Genomic DNA, 20,756 nt, shown 5'->3' on the forward strand with positions numbered 1-20,756 from the left:
GGTGCAAAACTCCTGCCAAGTAATCTGAATATAAATTCAAGGGATCCTTACCAGCTGCAGTCAAAAGCCCACTCCAAATTCTGTTAGATGTTAATCAAACTTAAGTATGTTAGTGCATGGTTCCTGTGTTCTTTGCATAGATGAATTAACTGCTTCTGTTAAACCACATTTGCTTCCCTAGGTGTATGCCCCCATACAGCAGAATACATCCTTTTGTGGAAAACATGGTTCTGAGAGTCACCTGAGAACTGTTCACTCGGTCAAACTCTTCTGTTCACCTGCAGGGCAGAACAGCTCATTTAATACTCTAAACCCTGGACAGGTCCTCCCGGTGCCCACCCTCTGAGGACACAACCCCCCCACCTCCAGTCACATTTAAAGTGTTGGCATTAGCTATGCATATTTTACCTAGAGCAGCTAAATGGTAAAAATGGTATACAAAGGGCTAAAGCACCATGCTATTGAGGCAAAGGCAGTACAGTTTCTGTCTACTGGGGCTGTCTGTGGGGAATGGTAACTGGCATGCACAGCCCTGCCCATGTAGGACAGTGCAGACTCTGGACCATTTCACCACCTGATACTCAAAACAAGGGAACTCTGGTAAGTGATTTCCAGGGGAATTAAACAGATACACTTTACACAGGTCACTAAGCAGCCAGCAGTTGAGAATTTTTTTGCAAGATATGGATTGTAATCAGTGAGCAAGACACAGAAAATTCATTGCAAATCCTGTGAAGTGCTCATCTTCTAGCAGAGACTTGTAATGCTCCAGACTTAAAACTGCACAATCTTGAGAAGGCAAACACAAAGCCATGCCATCTACACACTATATTAACAATCAATACTAACATAACACAACTGATCCGCCTCTTGTGGGAGCCATATGCGTTTAAATTTGATTGTATGACAAGGCCACATGGTGATTACAGTTGTCTGGGTAAGAAAAAAATTAAATAAATTTTACTATATAAGGTCCCATGTTTTGATGCTGTGCAGGTGCGCGAGTTATATGAGCAAACAAGTAGAAACTTGGGCCTGAATTACATTGTTTGTCCAGCTTATTAAAAATCTGGAGCACACCTACCCAGCTGGCCTTTCTGACTTGAGATGGAAAATAAAATAGGCTTCCTAATACCATTTCATCTGCAGGGCCATTGAGTAGCAACCGAGACAGATAATTTGGCCACCCAGGCTGTTACTTGCCTAAATTCTGTCTCCAGCTCAGAAAGTTGCACACTCCCCTGCAATTCAAGAAGAACACTCATACCTAATTACATATGCTTTTCTCCTGGAATTGTGTTATTGGGCACAAATGCCACTTAGAGATGTTGACAAGAAAACTGAAGACTGAAGCCAGCTTTCAGTTTCAGTCTCACATCTGACATGCTGCTCGGTCAAAGCATCTAAGGCTTTTCAGCTTAGGTCTGTAGTTTATTTGCTGGGAAACAAATATCACTCTCCAGACTTGGCTTTCTTTTTTTTTTTTTTTTTTCGCTCTTCCAAGTTGCTGGATAAAAACATTTTTCCTAAATAGAGTCATCATATTAATCTGCTTTCCAAACTGCCGCTGCCAAAACTCAGCTACAAACCTGAGAAAGTGTGCCATGAAACATTATCAGTACTGACTGCATGTTCCCAACTAAGGTTTTAAACTCACTCCATAATCAAAAGTTAGTACTTGAGAAAAACTTCAGAGCTGTACACGATTCTGGGAAATACATGTGTGCTTTGACTACATGTAAGTACTCAATGACTGGCAGCAACATTTAAGTAATGCGTAGGATTACCGAAAAGCCCTGCATTCCCAGCTCATTCTAGGAAAAGCAGCTGCTTATTTCTGCTAATTGATTTGTGCCCACATTTCCAGATTGAGCCTGCTTCTTGGCTGAAACACAAAATAGGAAATATTTACACTACTATGACTGTCGCCAAAAGAAAATCTGTACAGGATACCACACAACCGAGAATTTCTCTAGGCAGCTTCTGCTGAAAGCCGTGCGCTGGAACGAAGTTATTAAACAGATGTGCATTTTCACGTGTAGGTCATGCTTATTTGCATGCATACACAAACATCTCTCCATCTCGGTATGTACCCTCGTTCCAGTCGCTCTTTAGGACCCACAAAAGCTTTCCGTGAAAGCGAACAGTGAGCTTTAAAAAAAGATCTTCCGCGCAAACCCTCTGCTCTACGGAGAGCCTGAACCGACCCGTCCCGGCTCCGGAGCGCTAGCGCGGGAGACGGAGGCGATGCGAGCTGGGGAGAGCGCGCCCGGAGCGAGCCTGCCCGGAGCCCCGGAGCCGCCCCACCAGCCCGGTCACCCACCAGCGACAACGCGGAGAGAAACACGCGCGGGCGCCTGGGGTCTGCCACGGCGGCGGCACCGACGAGCGGGGCCGGCGTATCCCACCGCTGCCCCGGGGACACCTTTGCCGAGGGCAACCCACGCTCCGCTCCGAGGGCGATGCCGCCGACCCACCCGGGATGCCGCCGCTCTGCCCCGCCCCACCCGCGACCGGCACCGCGGCTTCCCGGCGCTACACCTGCGTGGCGGGTCGGGGCGCTGCCTACCTGTCCCGCGGGCGCCCTCCCCGTCCGAGCGGGCGTCGGGAGCCGCCGCCCGGTGCCGGTGCCGGTGCCGCCGCCGCCCGGTGCTGCTGCCGCCGCCGCGCCGAGCGAGGGGCGGTGTGTGCGGCGGGGCCGGCGGGGCGCAGCCCCTCCTCCGCCCGGCCCGGCCCGGCCCGCCCCCGGCCCCCGCCCCCCGGCCCCGCCGCCGGGGCGGGTGGTGGCGACCGAGCCGCGGCATGTAGCCGCGACGGACGGACGGACAGACACTTGACCACTTCGACGCTTTCCGGGCTGGTGTCGGCCGCTGGGCGCTCCCCGGCGCTGATGCTGCCTTCACCCCCCCTCGCCCCGAAATAGCCTCCCTCCAGTCGCCGGCAGGCAAACCGAAAGCTGCGTCGGGGCCTCAGCGGTCATTTCGTTCGGCCCGGTGAAGGATGGGTACCTACCCAGCAGGGGACCGAGAAATAAAACCGTCAAAGCTCCTTAGGTCCCATGAGCAGGAGCTGGTCCTCGGCTCCTTCAGGAGACCCAAATCCACAGCAAAACAAACGTCATGTGCTCCCCTCCGGTACTGCTTGAGAAAGGAAGGACATCATTACTTTTCCACATCTACACATTTTTGCTTATGTGAGTGGAGATACTTGGAATTCCCCAAATATTTCAGGTAAATCAGACCTGCGAGCCTGCTTTGTTGCATCATGGAGCACGGGAAGGAAAATGTTTTCTGAAACTAAGCAACCGCTACTTGTGCCTTTATACAAAAGAGCGCCCAAAAGAGACTGACAGGTGTCATGTGTCGTCCGTCCCTCCCCCCGCCCCCGCCCTTTTAACACAGCCTCTGCACGGTAAACAAATGTTAGTATGTTTCGAACATGCAAAGCCATCATAAATAATGAGGACAGTAGTTTTTCTAACAAATTAGCTTTTGCAAGGGGAAATCTGCCTTCATAACTGGTAAGTATTATTTCGCCTGTAGACGGAATTTTGCTCTTCGCGCTTCCCATACGAGGAAGTTGCGCCATTAAAGCATCTTTTTCTTTACAGAAAGGTTTTACTCTATTCTTTTTCTTCACAGTAGGTTTCATTGCTGCTGACAGCTCCGGCCGGGGTGCGACAGGAGCGCCCGGTTTGGGCAGGGCGGGAGGGGAGCTGGGGCGAGCGGGGGGGCCGTGCGGGGGGGTGTGGGGCGGGTTGGGCTGCGGCGGGATGTGCTGGAAAGCAGAGACACCTGCTGTCGCTGCGGGCCTCGGCGTCCGAGAAACTCGTTCAAGCACAGTCCGGCAGCTACACAGCTGTAATAGTTGTGGCACTGTCTGTAGATAATATCTTCGATTTACCGGGGGGGGGGGAATAACCCAAATTTTCTTGTCACATCTATTGCTAATCCCTGTAGCTAACCCTATCAAAACTATTGGCAGTTTTGCTCTGATTTCAAGCCTAAATGATTAAAAAACACTAAATAGCACTAAGATGGTAAATACCAAACAAAAAAAATTTAAATTTTCAAAGCTGATTCAAATTAAGTATCCTAATTACAGCCAGATGTTTTAAGGCAATACAGAACAAAATGGTAATTGTCTGTAAAAGGAGTTGATCTAGCCAACTGAAGATCACTGGTGTCAGTTGTATGCTTGCTGCTTAAATTTGGTTAACTTCATTACCCTTCATGCGAGCGCTATTTGTTTGCTCTTTCTCAATGTGTGTGCCTTAAGACTTACTAGTGTTTTAAAACACTACAGTTTCTCCAAAGCAGTAAGTTTGGAACTTAGTTGCACGTCACTGTTCCTCCAGTTTTGGTGTCAGAAAGACACACTCATTCTCAGATCCCCAGTTAACATGTCAAATGAAGTTATGCCAATTGTATTTTAGTCAAATTGACATCTTTTTGACATCTCTTACAACTTGAAGAAGTTCCTCTCTGTTTCTTTTAATCATTTGTTCATCTGTAATGTATGCATATAAATGTGAAATAGTAAGAGAATATATTTATATTTTTTATCCTTTTTTGCACTGAGAACCACATTCTTCTGTGAACTGTCTCATTTTCTTTAAGGGAAGTTGTAGAAGAATAAGGAACTATTTTAGAAGATTAGGGCCCTAAGTGCTCATTTGAGGATAACTTCCTAGGTAGTACACTTGTCATGGAAATACACATACCACATAGAAAATGAACAACCTTAACAAATGATGCAAAGAGAAGATGTTCTACCAGTTAACTGAATCACTTTTGATAAGAAGTTCCTTTTGGGGGAGGTTATGTTTTCAAACTGAACTCTTCAAAGTAGTCTGAAGCCAATAACCCTGTCTTACTATCAGGGTAAGAATTAGTTTAGAGATGCACAAGATAAACAAATCGGGACCAGAGCCACAATTATTTGCTTTGGAAGCCAACTTCCACGTCTCTCCTCAGTCTAAAAGTCCACACTGTTCCCTGGTTATTTGGAACATTATTCTCACTGATAACAAACGGAGAACAAAGCGTATTTTCATTTCCACCATCCTAAACTGATCTCCTTAATCAGACAAAGTTTAAAGGTTTGTTCAGTGAATGTGCTCAAAAGCAATCTCAAATGCAATTCAAATGTCTCTCTAAAAAATTATGAACCCTACAGAGGATCAAACATTATACTAGAATGCAGACATCCCTAAAAGTTGAGCATCAAGTTAAGCTAGGCATCATTGCAAAGGGCAATTAAGCTTACCTGTGGTAAGACACTTGTCTTGGGATGGGGTGAACTGGCCTCTAAAGATGTTTGTCCATCACTGCTGACTAGCCGTGACTTAGATCAAATAACTTAACTTTTAGACTGCAATAGGTGGCATGAGATGAAAGCCACCCTATATTACGTCCTCGGGGATGTGCTACACAGTGTATCCAGACTGCTGGCCAGAAGCACACACTGAGCTGCAAAGACTTTCTATGAAGAAGCTGCTATCAAAAAGTCATGATTCTCAACAATTAATTGCAGCAATCAGGAAGTAATTCCTGTTCTGAGTGCAGGAGAGAGCTACATATCTTGAATACCACGAGATGATAAAAATGCCTGACTTGTTAATGAAGCCTGAACACTCTTAAAAATTCTGAGGACTACAGGACAAAGAATGAGACTTACTATGTCTGCACTCTGTTACCACTAACGCTCTTTAATTCAGCCAATAAGTCTTCATTTCAAAACACTAAATGTTTTCGAATATTATGATGCCCATATATGGTCCACATAATTTCTATGTAAGCATGATTATTTCTCCACACAAGTAACACTTTAAAACAAGTAATAGCCAGTCTCACTCTCTGACTCCCTAAGAAAAATTAATTGTATGTTTACGTCTTTGATCTGGTTTCTCCAAGTATGGAAAACTTCTGAATTATTGTGTGGAACATGTGGATTCTAGACACTGAGCAGAAATCACAGGGGGGATTGTCTCTGACCATATCACCATCTCAAGGCCTTCAAGTACACAAGAGGTTATGAAGACATGTAAGTGACAGGGGGTAGTAGTAAAGTTTCAAAAGGAAGAGCATAGGTCCAGAAGAAGAAAGGTATTAAACACTGTCTACTGAGAAAAAGAGTTATGTAAGCATAAAATATGCATGTATATAAGTGGCACAGAAAGTGTTGTTTACAGCTATACCTATCCAATATTTTCCACTTTACCAGTCAAATTATTTGATCTGAAAATAACTAGATGTGAAAATAGATAACATGACTGTCCTGGGTTCAGCTGGGATAGAGTTAATTTTTTACAGGAACTTGGGGGGGGGGCCCACAGCCGGGGCAGCTGACGTGAACTAGCCAAGGAGCTATTCCATACCATGTGCCATCATGCTCAGTATATACCTCTGGGAGAGTGATTGGGATTATCATTTTGCTGTACTGGGCAATGTCGACTTGTGAAATGATTACATCACTGGTCATGAGGTTAAGCTGGTATCTGTATGAGGCAGTGATATCATTTCCATATTTCGGGCACCTTCTATCAGATTTTATTGGTAATTACACCCAATCCATGGGGAAGTCGGGGGGGGATACTTCCCCCTGTCCGTTTGCATCCCTTCTCTCCTTCCAACTAATTACAACAGCTTTTGAGAATTTTGAATATCCTTGGGATGTGCAAGCCAGTGTGCTGTTAGTGCTATGCCTCCTGAATATGTTTCAGGTCTTGTTTAGGGCTACAAAAAGACTCTTTAAGAGTACCACCCAGAGATCTGCCCCAAAGCTGGATATTCATGGGTGGCACGGCATGTGGGAGGATATGGGCAGGTATCTAGAGAACTTCTCACCTCCAGTGGCTTGGAAGTTCATTCCTGAACAACTACAGAACCCTCATGAAGTGGTAGAACATTTGAAAGGAAAATGCTGTGGCTATTCCAGAGATGCACAACTCACTGCACTGTGCTGGGCCCTGGCCAGTATCTACCAAACACTTCTTGATATTAGGCAGCACCCTCAGGGGGAAAAGGGGTAAAAGATGGAAAACAGGGCAACAGGCACCGTGGCTACCCCAACTCCAACAACAGGCACCGTGGCTACCCCAACCCTGGTGACAGATACTGCAGCTAAACCAGAGAACCAACCTGTGCCAGTATCAGTCGCCCCTGTACAGAAAAAGAAACACACAAAGAAATCAGTTCACTTAGTGAGAGATGAAAATGAACCAGAGTCATCACGAGAACAGGAGGAAGAGGCAGAACCTGAAATAATTACCCAATCTCTATCCCTGAGTGAGTTGCGTGACATGTGAAAAGATTTTAGCCGCCACCCAGGTGAGCACATTGTTACCTGGCTGCTCTGATGCTGGGATAATGGGGCCAGTAGTGTGGAATTAGAGGGTAAGGAAGCCAAACAGTTGGGAACTCTGTCTAGGGAAGGGGGCATCAACAAGGCGATTGGGAAAAAAAAAAAGTTCTCAGCCTCTGGAGGCGACTTCTGTTAGGTGTAAAGGAAAGATACCCCTTCAAGGATGAAGTTACGTCACCAAGGCAAGTGGACCACCATGGAGAGAGGTATCCAGTACCTGAGGGAATTAGCCATGCTGGAGGTGATTTATAATGATCCAGAAAATGCGCAGTCACCCACAGATCCAGATGAAGTCCAATGCACACAACCGATGTGGCAGAAGTTTCTACGAAGTGCACCACCAACCTATGCCAACTCATTGGCAGTAATGTCCTGGAAAGAAGGCTATGGACAAACGGTGGATTAATTGGCTGTCCAACTCTGGCAATACGAAGGAAGTCTCTCTTCCCCCCTACAGGCCTGTGTCTCGGCTGTAGAGGAATTGTCCCGAAAGTTCCAGCAATACAAAGTGGATATGTCCTCCTCCTCACCTGTACAGGCCCGCATCGCAGCTATTGGGAGTAAGCATTCCTCCGCCCAAGAGAGAGGAGAGAGAAAGTACACACGATGGGCTAACCTGTGGCTTTACCTGCGTGACCATGGAGAGGACATGAGGAAGTGGGATGGAAAACCTACCTCAGTCCTGGATGCACGGGTACGGGAGTTGCGAGAAAAAGCCACCAGAAAAGAGGATTCTTCTTGGAAAACTGCTGCTCCAGTTTCCCGTGAACAGTCCCCCAGATACAGTAGATGGGCTGATCTCATTTCTGATCCTCTTGAAGGGACTTCTGATTCACATGTGCAAAAAGTGAGTAACGGATATTCTAACCAGGATTAGAGGGGCCCTGCCTCCAGCCAGGTGGAGGAGAGGGACAACCGAGTCTACTGGACAGTGTGGATTCGATGGTCTGGCACATCAGATCCACAGGAATATAAGGCTCTAGTAGGCACTGGTGCACAATGCACCCTAATGCCATCAAGTTATAAAGGGGCAGAACCCATCTGTATCTCTGGTGTGACAGGGGGATCCCAAGAGCTAACCGTATTGGAAGCTGAAATGAGTCTAACCGGGAGTGAGTGGCATAAACACCCCATTGCAACTGGCCCAGAGGCCCCGTGCATCCTTGGTATAGATTATCTCAGGAGGGGGTATTTCAAGGACCCAGAAGGGTACGGTTGGGCCTTTGGTATAGCTGCATTGGAGTCGGAGGAGATTGAACAGCTGTCTACCCTGCCTGGTCTCTCCCAAGACCCTTCGGTTGTGGGGTTGCTGAAGGTTGAAGAACAACAGGTGCCAATTGTTACCACGACGGTGCACCGGCGGCAATATCGCACCAACTGAGACTCCCTGATCTCCATCCATATGCTGATTTGCCAGTTGGAGAGCCAAGGAGTGATCAGCAAGACTCACTCACCCTTTAACAGTCCCATATGGCCCATGTGGAAATCTAATGAGGAATGGAGACTGACAGTAGATTATCGTGGGATGAATGAAGTCACGCCACCGCTGAGCGCTGCTGTGCCAGATATGTTAGAGCTTCAGTATGAACTGGAATCAAAGGCAGCTAAGTGCTATGCCACAATTGACATCGCTAATGCATTTTTCTCCATTCCTTTGGCAGCGGAGTGCAGGCCACAGTTTGCTTTCGCTTGGAGGGGTGTCCAGTACACCTGGAATTGACTGCCCCAGGGGTGGAAACACAGCCCCACCATTTGCCATGGACTCATCCAGGCTGCACTGGAAAAAAGTGAAGCTCCAGAACACCTGCAGTACATTGATGACATCATTGTATGGGGCAACATGGCAGAAGAAGTTTTTGAGAAAGGGAAGAAAATAATCCAAATCCTTTTGAAGGCTGGTTTTGCCATAAAAGAAAGTAAGGTCAAGGGACCTGCACAGGAGATCCAGTTCTTAGGAGTAAAATGGCAAGACAGGCGTCGTCAGATCCCTATGGATGTGATCAACAAAATAGCAGCTATGTCCCCACCGACTAATAAAAAGGAAACACAGGCTTTCTTAGGTGTTGTGGGCTTTTGGAAAATGCATATTCTGAATTACAGTCAAGTTGTAAGCCCTCTCTACCCAGTTACCCAGAAGAAGAACGATTTTAAATGGGGGCCTTAGCAACAACAAGCCTTTGAACAAATTAAGCGGGAGATTGTTCATGCAGTAGCTCTTGGGCCAGTCCGGACAGGACAAGATGTTAAAAATGTGCTCTACACTGCAGAGGGGGAGAATGGCCCTACCTGGAGCCTTTGGCAGAAAGCACCTGGGGAGACCCGAGGCTGACCCCTGGGGTTCTGGAGTTGGGGATACAGAGGATCCGAGGCTTGCTATACTGCAACTGAAAAAGAGATATTGGCAGCATATGAAGGAGTTCAAGCTGCCTCAGAAGCGGTTGGTGCTGAAACACAGCTCCTCTTAGCACCCCGACTGCCAGTGCTGGGCTGGATGTTCAAAGGGAGGGTCTCCTCTACACATCATGCAACTGATGCCCCGTGGAGTAAGTGGGCTGCACTGATCACACAATGAGCTCGCATAGGAAACCCCAGTCACTCAGGGATTGTGGAAGTGATCATGGACTGGCCAGAAGGCAAAGATTTTGGAATGTTGCCAGGGGAGGAGGTGACATGTGCTGAAGAGACCCCACTGTATAATAAACTGCCAGAAAATGAGAGGCAATATGCCCTGTTCACTGATGGGTCCTGTCGCTTTGTGGGAAAACATCGCAGGTGGAAGACTGCTGTATGGAGTCCTACACGACTAGTTGCAGAAACTGCTGAAGGAGAAGGTGAATCGAGTCAGTTTGCAGAGGTGAAAGCCATCCAGCTAGCGTTAGACATTGCTGAAAGAGAGAAGTGGCCAGTGCTCTATCTCTATACTGACTCATGGATGGTGGCAAATGCCCTATGGGGGTGGTTACAGCAATGGAAGAAGAGCAACTGGCAGCGCAGAGGTAAACCCATCTGGGCTGCTGCACTGTGGCAAGATATTGCTGTTCGGATAGAGAAGCTAGTGGTAAAAGTACGTCACGTAGATGCTCATGTACGCAAGACTCGGGCCACTGAAGAACATCAAAACAACCAGTGGGCAGATCAGGCCACCAAGATTGAAGTGTCTCAGGTGGATCTGGACTGGCAACATAAGAGTGAGCTGCAACATATAGATGGGCTCACGATCGAGGGGTGGACTTGACCATGGACACTATCGCGCAGGTTATCCAGGACTGTGAAACATGTGCTGCAGTTAAGCAAGCCAAGCAGCTAAAACCCCTGTCGTATGGAGGGCAATGGCTGAAATATAAACAGTGGGAGGCCTGGCAGATTGACTATATCACACTCCCATGAACCCGCCAAGGCAAGTGCCATGTGCTTGCAATGGTGGAAACAACCACTGGATGGCTGGAAACATATCCTGTGTCCCACGCCACTGCCCAGAACACTATCCTGGGCCTTGAAGAGAAAGTTTTATGGCGACACGGCACCCCAGAAGGAATCAAGTCAGACAACGGGACTCACTTCCGAAACAACCTCATAGACACCTGGGCCAAAGAACATGGCATTGAGTGGGTATATCACATCCCTTATCACGCACCAGCTCCGGAAAAATCGAACGATACAATGGACTGCTGAAACTACATTGAGAGCAATGGGGGGTGGAACTTTTGAACATTGGGATACACATTTAACAAAAGCCACCTGGTTAGTTAATACTAGAGGATCCACTAATCGGGCTGGCCCCGCCCAACCAAGACTTCCACATACTGTAGAAGGGGATAAAGTCCCTGTAATGTGCATGAGGAGTATGTTAGGAAAGACAGTCTGGGTTAGTCCTCCCTCAAGCAGAGACAAACCCATTCAAGGGGTTGTTTTTGCTCAGGGACCTGGGTACACCTGGTGGGTGATGCAGAAGGATGGGGAAGTTCGATGTGTACCTCAGGGAGATTTGATTTTGGTAGAGAATAGCCAGTGAATTAGGCTGTATGATATTTAAATGCTAAATAACCTGTCAATGCATGTCATTGTATCTATAGTGTCTATATGCCATATTAAGGGTATTACTGTAAGAATTACCCAAATGACTGAAGGATGGACTTTGAAACTGAGCCATATATATATATAAGACAAGGAAAGTGGTAGTGGTTGATTGGAAAATGTAAGATCTGGGCAAGATGTAGATGGTATCGAATAAGGGGTGGATAATGTCCTGGGTTCAGCTGGGATAGAGTTACTTTTTTACAGGAACCTGGGGGCGGGGGGCACAGCCGGGGCAGCTGACCTGAACTAGCCAAGGAGCTATTCCATACCATGTGCCATCATGCTCAGTATATAAATGGGGAGTGGGCTGGGGGGTGCTCTCGACTTTTGGTGGGGAAGTGGCAGAGCGTCGGGTTCCAGGTGTGAGCAGTTGCAGTGTGCATCACTCGTTTTGTATATTCTTTCATTAGTACCGTTGTTGTTGTTGTAAACTTTTTTTCTGTGTTGTCCCAGTAAACTGCCTCTATCTCAACCCTCGAGGTTCCAGGTTTTTTTCTTTTCTCTCCTCCCTCTCCTCCCCATCCCACCGGAGGGGGGTGGGAGGAGTGAGCGAGCGGCTGCGTGGTCCTTTGTTACCGGCTGGGCTGAAACCATGACACATGACTGATCCAGCTGATACACAGAAACACAACCGCATTAGAACACAAAATTTGCACTCACAGTCCAGACTGTGTCTACAGTTTCACACTGTTAGGATTTCAGGATGAGATATTCCTTCTCAGAAAATGAGATATGAAGGACAGGAGTGGTGTGACTGCAAGTTACAAGTGGTTTCATCATTCTTCAACTTTGAAGGGAGGGGAAAACAGAGTAACGGTGCTGCATTCCCCAAGTGCCTCAGTCATACAGTGTTTTTTAGTGATAAAGGGAGTGCTATTTGCTTTCAAACTAATTGCAGGGAAGAGATAAAGTGTAAAAAGGGGATCACTGAAATTAGGATGGCTCTTCTTATTTGTGCTTTGGTCTTCAGAAGGCAAAGGTGAAATGAAGGGGTGATGGTAGGCTGGCCCTAGACTTGAAAGTAAAATGTTCTGGAGAGTAGAGACAGGAGTGTGGAGAACAAAAGTGAAAAAAGAAAGGAAGCATGTGGGGAAAAAATACAAAGATAGTAAGGAGAAAAAGCCAAAATAATGAACAGAATGAGGAAGGAGAAAGGAATAAGCAAATTAATATGAAAGAGATGATGCAAGAAAGTTTTTTGAATTGTCAGGTTCTTCAAAGACAGCCATCCTGCATTTCAAGACAGGCAATATTTTTAACCATTCCTTATCATTTTGTAACAGAAGTATTTTGGGCCTAGTTCTGGGCATGAGCACTGGTGGTAATCCTGCTATGATATGTGATAATGAGGTGATATCAGAGAGAAACAAGACAGTTTAAAAATCACTGACTCTCCATTTCTTTTTGGTGTGGATTTGGGACATATCATGACAGGTTTTCAAATAAATCTGTAAGTGAAAAAAATGGTGAAAACTTAAGTATGAAAATGGAACTATCTATGATTTGAAGACATAGGTAAAAGAAAGACACTCAGTACTGGAATCCGTAAGTTTTCTGCTGTATAAGGGGTAAAATACATTTTACGTTTACCTTTAAAAACAATCTTTCTTCACTTTACAATAGTGATCAGGGACACTATCAGGTGGAAGAAAATACCTGCTGTGGCCAGCAGACAACTACTTAACATTCCAGGCACAATGAAATATGTAAGATCATCTCATCAAACTGAATCAAATTAAACTGAAATAAGATATAACTTCCAGTATTGGCTTTTGCAGGTGTACAGCATTTTCTATGTATAAAAATTACCTTTACATTGCAATGATCTTCTTCAGAAAAATAATAGTGTTGCCATGCTTGTGTCATTTAGGGTAATGTAATAGGAAAATCCAGGATACTTTATCTTACTGCCAATAAAAGGACAAAAAAATAACTTAAATACAGTTCTCCAAAATCACTCTTTAGTCTTTTATAATGCCATTTATCTAAAATTTCTCAGTTTCTTTCAAGCATTAACTCAGTAAGTGTTGAGATACTTAGGTTTCTCATATACATTGGTAAACTGAGGATCAGACTGGCTGACTGACAGAGCTTAAAACAGACCTTAGAGGTTTTGAATCATGGTTCCCTACTTGTCTGTACCAGATGACACTTCTAAACTGCTCCAAATGTAACTTTTTCCTCAGAACTGGTTAGTCACATGCTCTGAAATCTCAGGATGAAATAAGTTGACTTGTGTGCTTCTTGGTAAACCTGAAATTTTCACACACTGATGAAAAGAACAGCTGTAACAGCATCTGATCTGTCTTATCAACTGACATACACTCTGTTTAAAAAAACACTACAGCAGCCTAATGGCAATGCTTTTCAAACTATGAATACATCAACATAATATTGCATTTATCTCCTGTAAGAGGCAGACAGTGATAGAATAATCTGAACAGCTAATCTGAACAGTTTTCAACTCTAGCAAAAATGTTTAACTTTTCTGTTTCTTTTTTTTGTCTCAGACTAAAAGCACTCATTTCCACTTAAAAATCAAAGCAACACTATTAAAGAATATGCAATGTGCAATGTAATAAACTTTCTCTACTCTGAATGATGATACAGTCCCAAAGTGTTCAGAGTAGCCAAGGACAAGGTTCTGTTGTAGCGCAACAGCGCTACAGCCTAAGAAAGAGTTTTACAGCAACATTTTCACCTGCACAAAAACTATTTTTAATGCAAGGTCTGAGGTAAAAAAGAAGTCAGTAAGACTTCCTGTTTATTTGCAATTTAGTTTCTGAAATCTATTTAATGCAAAAGCACGAGTTCAGTTTCATTCACATTCAGTATTCCCATATAACGTACTAAAAGACATGTATCAATTTTGGAAGCTGATCATCTTTTAACATACTTGATTTGTTATTTTCCTGTGCTAGATTTTAAACCAGCTTTTGTTGTGTAGAACAGTCGAGTCAATATAAGCACAGAAGGCTAGTGTAAGAAAGAAGCTATTTCAGGCTTATGCAACCAACCCAGTTATGTCCCTTTTGCGAAATTAGGCCATAAATAGCACACAACCACTGACACAATCAATCAGATGTGCTTTACCCTCTGTTTACAGATACTGTTGAAAGTAAAGCTACCATATCTTCTTCATTTAATAGCGGATACTATGATTGTAGTGTAATAGAAATCACTATCTATAAGGTCCTAACATTCAATTGATTCAAAGAAATTAACTCAATAGTTTGATTAACTATTAAGTAGGTATTCTTTATTGGCAGCGCTGGATGCACGGGGGATCACTCCACCTATCGTGCACACCATCGGGTCTAATTGTGCAGGTTAAGTACATGTTCTACATACATATTCACTAGATTTCCTAGAAATGTTATACGTATTAATTAGTTTTCCGGGAAACTATTAGCATATGCAAATGTCCTTTACGCAGGCGCATTGAAGGTCTCTGGTGGTCTTCAGGAGTCCTCTGGTGGTCTTCCATAGTCTTCCTCACTTGTCCGCTGTTTGACCCTCCTCAGGTGATTCTGCGCAGTATGGTCTTTTACTTGTTTTGATACATCAGTGTCTGTTAGTGCTCTTATTATCTAAGTTTTCATTAGTGATGTAGAACCATATGGTTAGTTTAAGCTAATTATCTACAAGGACGAGAACAAAGGCAGGAGTTCTTATCTTTTCTGGCCCTATCTATTCAAGCAAGGCCTCTACTTGTGCCTTCTCGACAAGATCGTAAATTCATCAAACATTTAATTAAGTTTTGTGATGGTTCATGGTTCCTTCTTGCTCATCACTCCCAAGTACCAGTCTCTGACAGGCTTAATCCTTGACAAACACCAGTCTTTGGTATGTAAAGTTACAGAGAGACAATCATTAAGCAATTAGCAGTTTGTTCTCTATATCACACTAGAATTTGATTTTAGGTCATAGGAACCCAAGATCACATATATATATATATGCATATATATAATATGTAAAATAATATTCTCTACATCATTATATAGAAATATTATTTATTATATTATATATTGATACGTGCACAACATTTCTGCAAAAAATTTATCTCCCATCAATGCAGCATCCATGGATTTCAAATATGCTTTTGAATTCAGAGTCCTGATACAGAAAAAAGATACAGAACTGTACCACTTTCGATGAAATAGCTACTTAAACACTATCTTACCGCATGCAGAAAAGAAAACAACACACAACCAAAATTTCAGTAACTTTTTTGGTAATCTCCTGTTTTGAACCTCTCCATTTAAAGGTATGGCTCTGAGGGTACTTCTTAGTTAAAATCGCCCTTTGAAGCAGCTTCATGTAAATGAACAGACCACTGAGTGGAAATAAATACAATATATTATCATCACTGCAGAAAATAAAAAGACTTTTTTTTTTCATTTCACAGTTTCCCAATATCACTTCTTAAAAATAGTTTTTCCCCCCATTACAAGTAAATTCTGGTGCTTTGAAAAACATAGCCCAAAATCTCTGATTGCTCTAGGCTCTGATATCCTGCCAGTTCAAACTCTTGAAGGTTGCTAATAAAGTCTTCAAATTTCATTTCTAGGAAAATGCTTGTTCTTCTGCAGCAATAATTGTAGGTTTTCAGCCTAATATAGTACACATGAATGAAAAAGAATGTATGTAAAAAGCATACCAAGACACAACTCCAACTCCATACAATAATTCTCATTTATGTGGTGACAAGAGATGAACTTCTGCTCCCTTTACTTAGAATCATAGAATCATTTAGGTTGGAACAGACCCTTAAAACCATGGAGTCTGACTGTATAGAAATAATCAAGTGTTGTTTTCCCAGTTACAAACCAGGGACTTTTTGCGTGTGAGGCAAATATGATAACCACTGTACTACAGAAACACTCCTTAGGTACTTGCTCACATGGTCTGGGAGAAGTGCCTATAGTCAAAACAGTCATGGCATACATTTTTATTTATTCAATGTCTAGTGTAAAACTATAATTTCTCCTGTTCAGCTATTACAGTCTATATGTATGAATGGTATAAAGTAGTATATTTGTTTGAGGTGACAGAAATAAGCTCTATAATTTTCAAAAATTTCGCTAATGTGGCTTTCTAACACAGTTTTCAATACAGAATACGAAGTCAGTGTTGCTATACTTGCATATAGATCCCACAGTAAGGAAAAAAAGGCCAAATCACATAAATGAACAGCCTTATTTGAAGTTAGATCTGATTTGTGTAAGTAACATTTAAACTTTTATGTTTGTTGCACTACAAAAAGGCAAATGGTTTTCTTGAACCCACAAGAAGATGCAATGTTTCTCTTGCAGGTTTTAGTACCTTTTAAGAACATAAAATTAAGTTTTCCAGTTCACTGTGACCTCTTGATAAGGTAGATCTCATTTGCATAGGGAACCAGAGGAAAAAGATTTGGTGGCAGAGGTATTCACATAAAAATCTTGACTCACAACTCCGCTACAAAAACCCTGAGGTTAGTATGTTGACTAATTTAACATTAAAGAGAACTTCAAAAAGAGATAAATGAGTCAAACCCATATATAAACTGGTTATTAAGAATTTCTTCAGTTTATGCTCTTTTTTTGTAATCTAATCTGTTTTACAGAAAACTAAACCCAAAATAATAAATTATACCCTTTTACACAAATTCATGCTTAGAGCTTGGAGCAGAACATTAAGATGTTCAGACCCTGATAAAACTAAGTGCAGTTTAAATCAATCACACCTCATATATGCAGCAAACAGAAGAAAAGCATCACTTAATTAGGTCCACAGTCTCTGGAGCGCTATATGCTGCCTGGCACTGAATGCTGCCCTGCTAGCTTGCATTGGGATTCGTCAGAGATGCCTCATCTGTTTAGCTCAGAGTTTAAACATAACAGATTCTGTAGCATCTAAAAGAGTGGAGGGTTTAAGTAACCCTCCTTAAAGATTTAGTGCTTTCTTATTTACTTTTTTAAGAAAATTGTGTTTTGGGATTACTTCTTTTGAATTGCAAATTGAGCTTAAGCAATTTACTAGTCTTCCTCACTAAAGGGGTGTTCTTCAAAGTTATTGCAAGCTGTGTTAGCAGCTACATGTTCTGGTAGAGCTGGGAATTTCAAAGATTCAGAAAGGCTGACAGGCTAGAAAAACAAAAGGGGGAAATACTGCCAAATTCCTTCCAATGTAATTCAGTAGCCTGAAGTTCAATTAGATGCCACTGTTTATTTGCTACCAGCACTTTGCTTTATCTGAAGTCCTGAATGCTCATTTCATTATGGAGTTGTGCAGTTCCAATTTTTTAACGTGGTGGACACCTGGAAGTGTGGCCCACTGCCCTGAATGCAGCATAAGAGGGGTTGCTGTATTGCAAAGGTTGTATGGAAACAGGATTGCAAAGAAAACATGCAGACATCACCTGCAGCTCCAAGACACTGCAGATGTATCTGTGTTTAACACAGCTCTCCTCTGCTGCTGCACACATTGATATGTAAGGGGAGAGAAATCAATAAGGCAATTATATTTGCAGCTATGCATTCTTGCTAGAGAAATCCCTATGCTGTTGAGGGCACTAGATCAGGCACAGAAGCTTCAGTGTGTCTCAGACTGGACACAGTAGCTCAGTATGCATTTTTAGCATTATTAATTACCTTTGGGGTTTATTTATGTATTTTTTTTTTCTTTTTTTTATGATGTAGTCTGCCCTCACATCCCACTGGAAACTAGGCTACAACCTTTGCTTTCTTCCACATAATAAAGCAGAAATGACAAATTATTTTTACACTTCAGCATTTGAAAGGTGCAGAAGCTGATGTGGTGCCTGTTAATGTGTTGTCCATCAATCATGCTATAAATCCATAACCAGAAAAGACATAATACAGTAGGTGGGGAACACTTGCATGGTACTTTATTCTATAGCTCACTGCACTGTCTCAAGAATGATTGCAGCCACTCCAGACCCTATAATGCATTTAATTACACATATCATGCAAAGTAAATGGAAACTACAAGTCTTAGGGGCAAAGGAGATTCCTTCTATAGGTTTTGCCAGGAAAAAGGAATCAAGGCTATTGTGCAGTTTTAGCCACTTCCAGAGAAAATATCACTTCATACCCAGCACTGCAATCAAAAGCATCTAATGGAGGTAATAATGTCAGCTTGAATACCTGTGTGTTGATTTTTAGGTTCAGGTAACCTGCACTGAAAGCCAAACTTTGAAATTGATCTTCTCTGCCTTTGCAGTGCACAGTTAGGAGTGCACTGGTTGAAAGCCAGAGATAGTCATGCCACAGGAACACTGCCTCCATACTTTCTTTCTCCTGGCCACACTCTCAATGACAGTCTAGACAAGGCTAATACAAGGCTACTCAGGGTATATCTGAATGACATCTTTAAGAGTTGTGTAGATGTAAAGCAGCCTATGCACATCAGCATAGAGCTTTGCAAAGGGCACCATCTGCAATGGGATATGTTTGTCTAAGCAGAGCATTAGATGAAAATGAAAATTGTTAGTATGCAAATATCTGCCCAGAGCTACCACAGATATGTATGCATGGCCCTGAACTGACAATGGAAAACATTCCTTTGATCCCTGTCCCTTGCTAGGGGACCAAGCAAGGCAACAAGCATGAGCTGAACCTAGGGTCAAGCACCTGCAATGGCACTTGCCTGTTAAGGATGCCAGGAGTGCCCATGTACTCCAAGACTCATTTTGTTACAGCCTTTTCCATAATGTTACCAGATGGATTACCAAAAAAATGAATTTTAAAAGTTACCTCATGTCCTGGTCCTTTGGGCTGTATAGCTTCCAAAATACAATTTGAAGCAGATATTCCCATCTCATGTAGAAGTCTAGGTGAAAAAAAGGTACTTCAGAGTAAGAGTTCTTACTCTGAAAGACATTTCTTCAGCATTTTGATACCTACAGCAAAAGAATATACTTACACAACTTTAGTCTCTGTTCTCTGCAAGAGTTTATGAACAGAATATTACTACTGATAAAGAAATATATTCGTGCTTATAAAACCACTGGCGAAGCAGGAATGAGCCTATAGATAAAATTATACTCTGTTAAACAGGTATTTACATTTGACTTGTACAAAATAAATTTTTTCCTCTTGAAATTTCTGAGGCATAGTCTTCTACTGAGTAAAGTTCTTGTGGAGAGATTTTCTCAGTTAAGACAAGACCTTTCCAACATACCAGAGTTTAAGGAGTTTTATGTTCCTCCTTCAGAGAAGTTTCCTGTGCAACACCATATCTAAAAAGAAAAGCTGCTTCTGTCTAAAATGTTCCTGTGCTTTACATGAACAGTGTTTCTGATGAAACTTCCATCTCTTTCATTCAGTTCATTGTTAGCTTTCCTAAAACTGAAAGTCTAGACTTGAACAATGAGCTACTCTCCACAAACTAGTATGTGCAAGTATATAGGCTTCTTCCAGTTATGATGCATACAACACATTACATGAGTATATACTTTTACAGCCATATTGGTGAGGTGGTGGTACTTTACATAGCTCCATCTTTATTTCCATAGAATAAGATGTTAAAAAAATAGCTGAGATTTTGAAGGAAGAAAAAGTGATACTTCGGCAGTTTTATTACTAATCAGGAAATTTTCAGAGAGAACATCCAAGACAGAGTAAAGTTTATAAGTATTCTTTCTATTATTAAAAATTATTTGAAGGTTAGAAGGCAGATGTTAGGTTTATGGAATGGATATATATATACTTATATATAAATAAGATTATCATAAAATTATAAATTTTTTTCAGAAAGTAGGTGTATATGTTAGGCAGTTTAAGAATCTTAATTTAACTTTCCAAAAATTTTGCAATAACCTAGCCAGCCTCTCAGCTAGATACCCCTTGCATGTAGCACAGCACAGGAAGCTGTACATATTTGCAAATGGTAAAATATATTTTAAAATGAAACTTAACACTTATTTTGCAAAAAACCCCATATATTCTACATACCATATTTTGAATATTTGGATTCTTTTTTTGAATTTAACTATCACCTTTGTACATTTTAAATAAAATACAAGCAGGTTTGACCTAAAAACCTCTCTATACAATTTACACCTTTTTCAGACTTTTGTTAATGTTCAAAGGACCTAATTATAGAAGGTCTTGAACTGCTAAAAACTCCATCCAACACTGACTATTGACAGGATGTAGCACAGTTACAGAAATGTCATACTGACAGATTTAAGTCATATTTTCTTCTAATGTGTCAAAATTATTACTTCTGTTCTGCATTAGAACTTAAACAGGTAAATGATTACAAATGTACTTATGAAAGCTGGTGTTTATTTCAGAGGCCAAAAT

General features: G+C 42.5%; 2 protein-coding genes across 6 annotated transcripts in view; one reads left to right on the plus strand and one right to left on the minus strand.

Moving 5' to 3' along the window:
- The window catches only part of MEGF10 (multiple EGF like domains 10), a 107,458-nt gene extending 104,183 nt beyond the window's left edge, over positions 1-3,275 (minus strand). The window contains exons 1-2 of one of the 5 annotated variants that reach the window (XM_075021559.1): positions 3,242-3,275; positions 3,013-3,137 (exon numbers count right to left, since the gene is read on the minus strand). The gene's annotated coding sequence lies outside the window, so the exon portion shown is untranslated. Of the gene's footprint in view, positions 1-51; positions 279-849; positions 902-2,569; positions 2,646-3,012; positions 3,138-3,241 lie in introns of those variants that run through there. The other 4 variants (XM_075021561.1, XM_075021558.1, XM_075021563.1 and 1 more) reach the window with 4 other exon arrangements.
- A 122-nt stretch (positions 3,276-3,397) lies between these two features.
- Positions 3,398-20,756, plus strand: part of LOC142027410 (E3 ubiquitin-protein ligase Topors-like) — a 35,075-nt gene continuing 17,716 nt past the window's right edge. Inside the window, exon 1 of the mRNA XM_075021564.1 lies at positions 3,398-3,520. The gene's annotated coding sequence lies outside the window, so the exon portion shown is untranslated. The remainder of the gene's footprint in view (positions 3,521-20,756) is intronic.

The sequence above is a fragment of the Buteo buteo genome, chromosome Z (assembly GCF_964188355.1).
Source record: "Buteo buteo chromosome Z, bButBut1.hap1.1, whole genome shotgun sequence".
Taxonomy (NCBI): domain Eukaryota; kingdom Metazoa; phylum Chordata; class Aves; order Accipitriformes; family Accipitridae; genus Buteo; species Buteo buteo.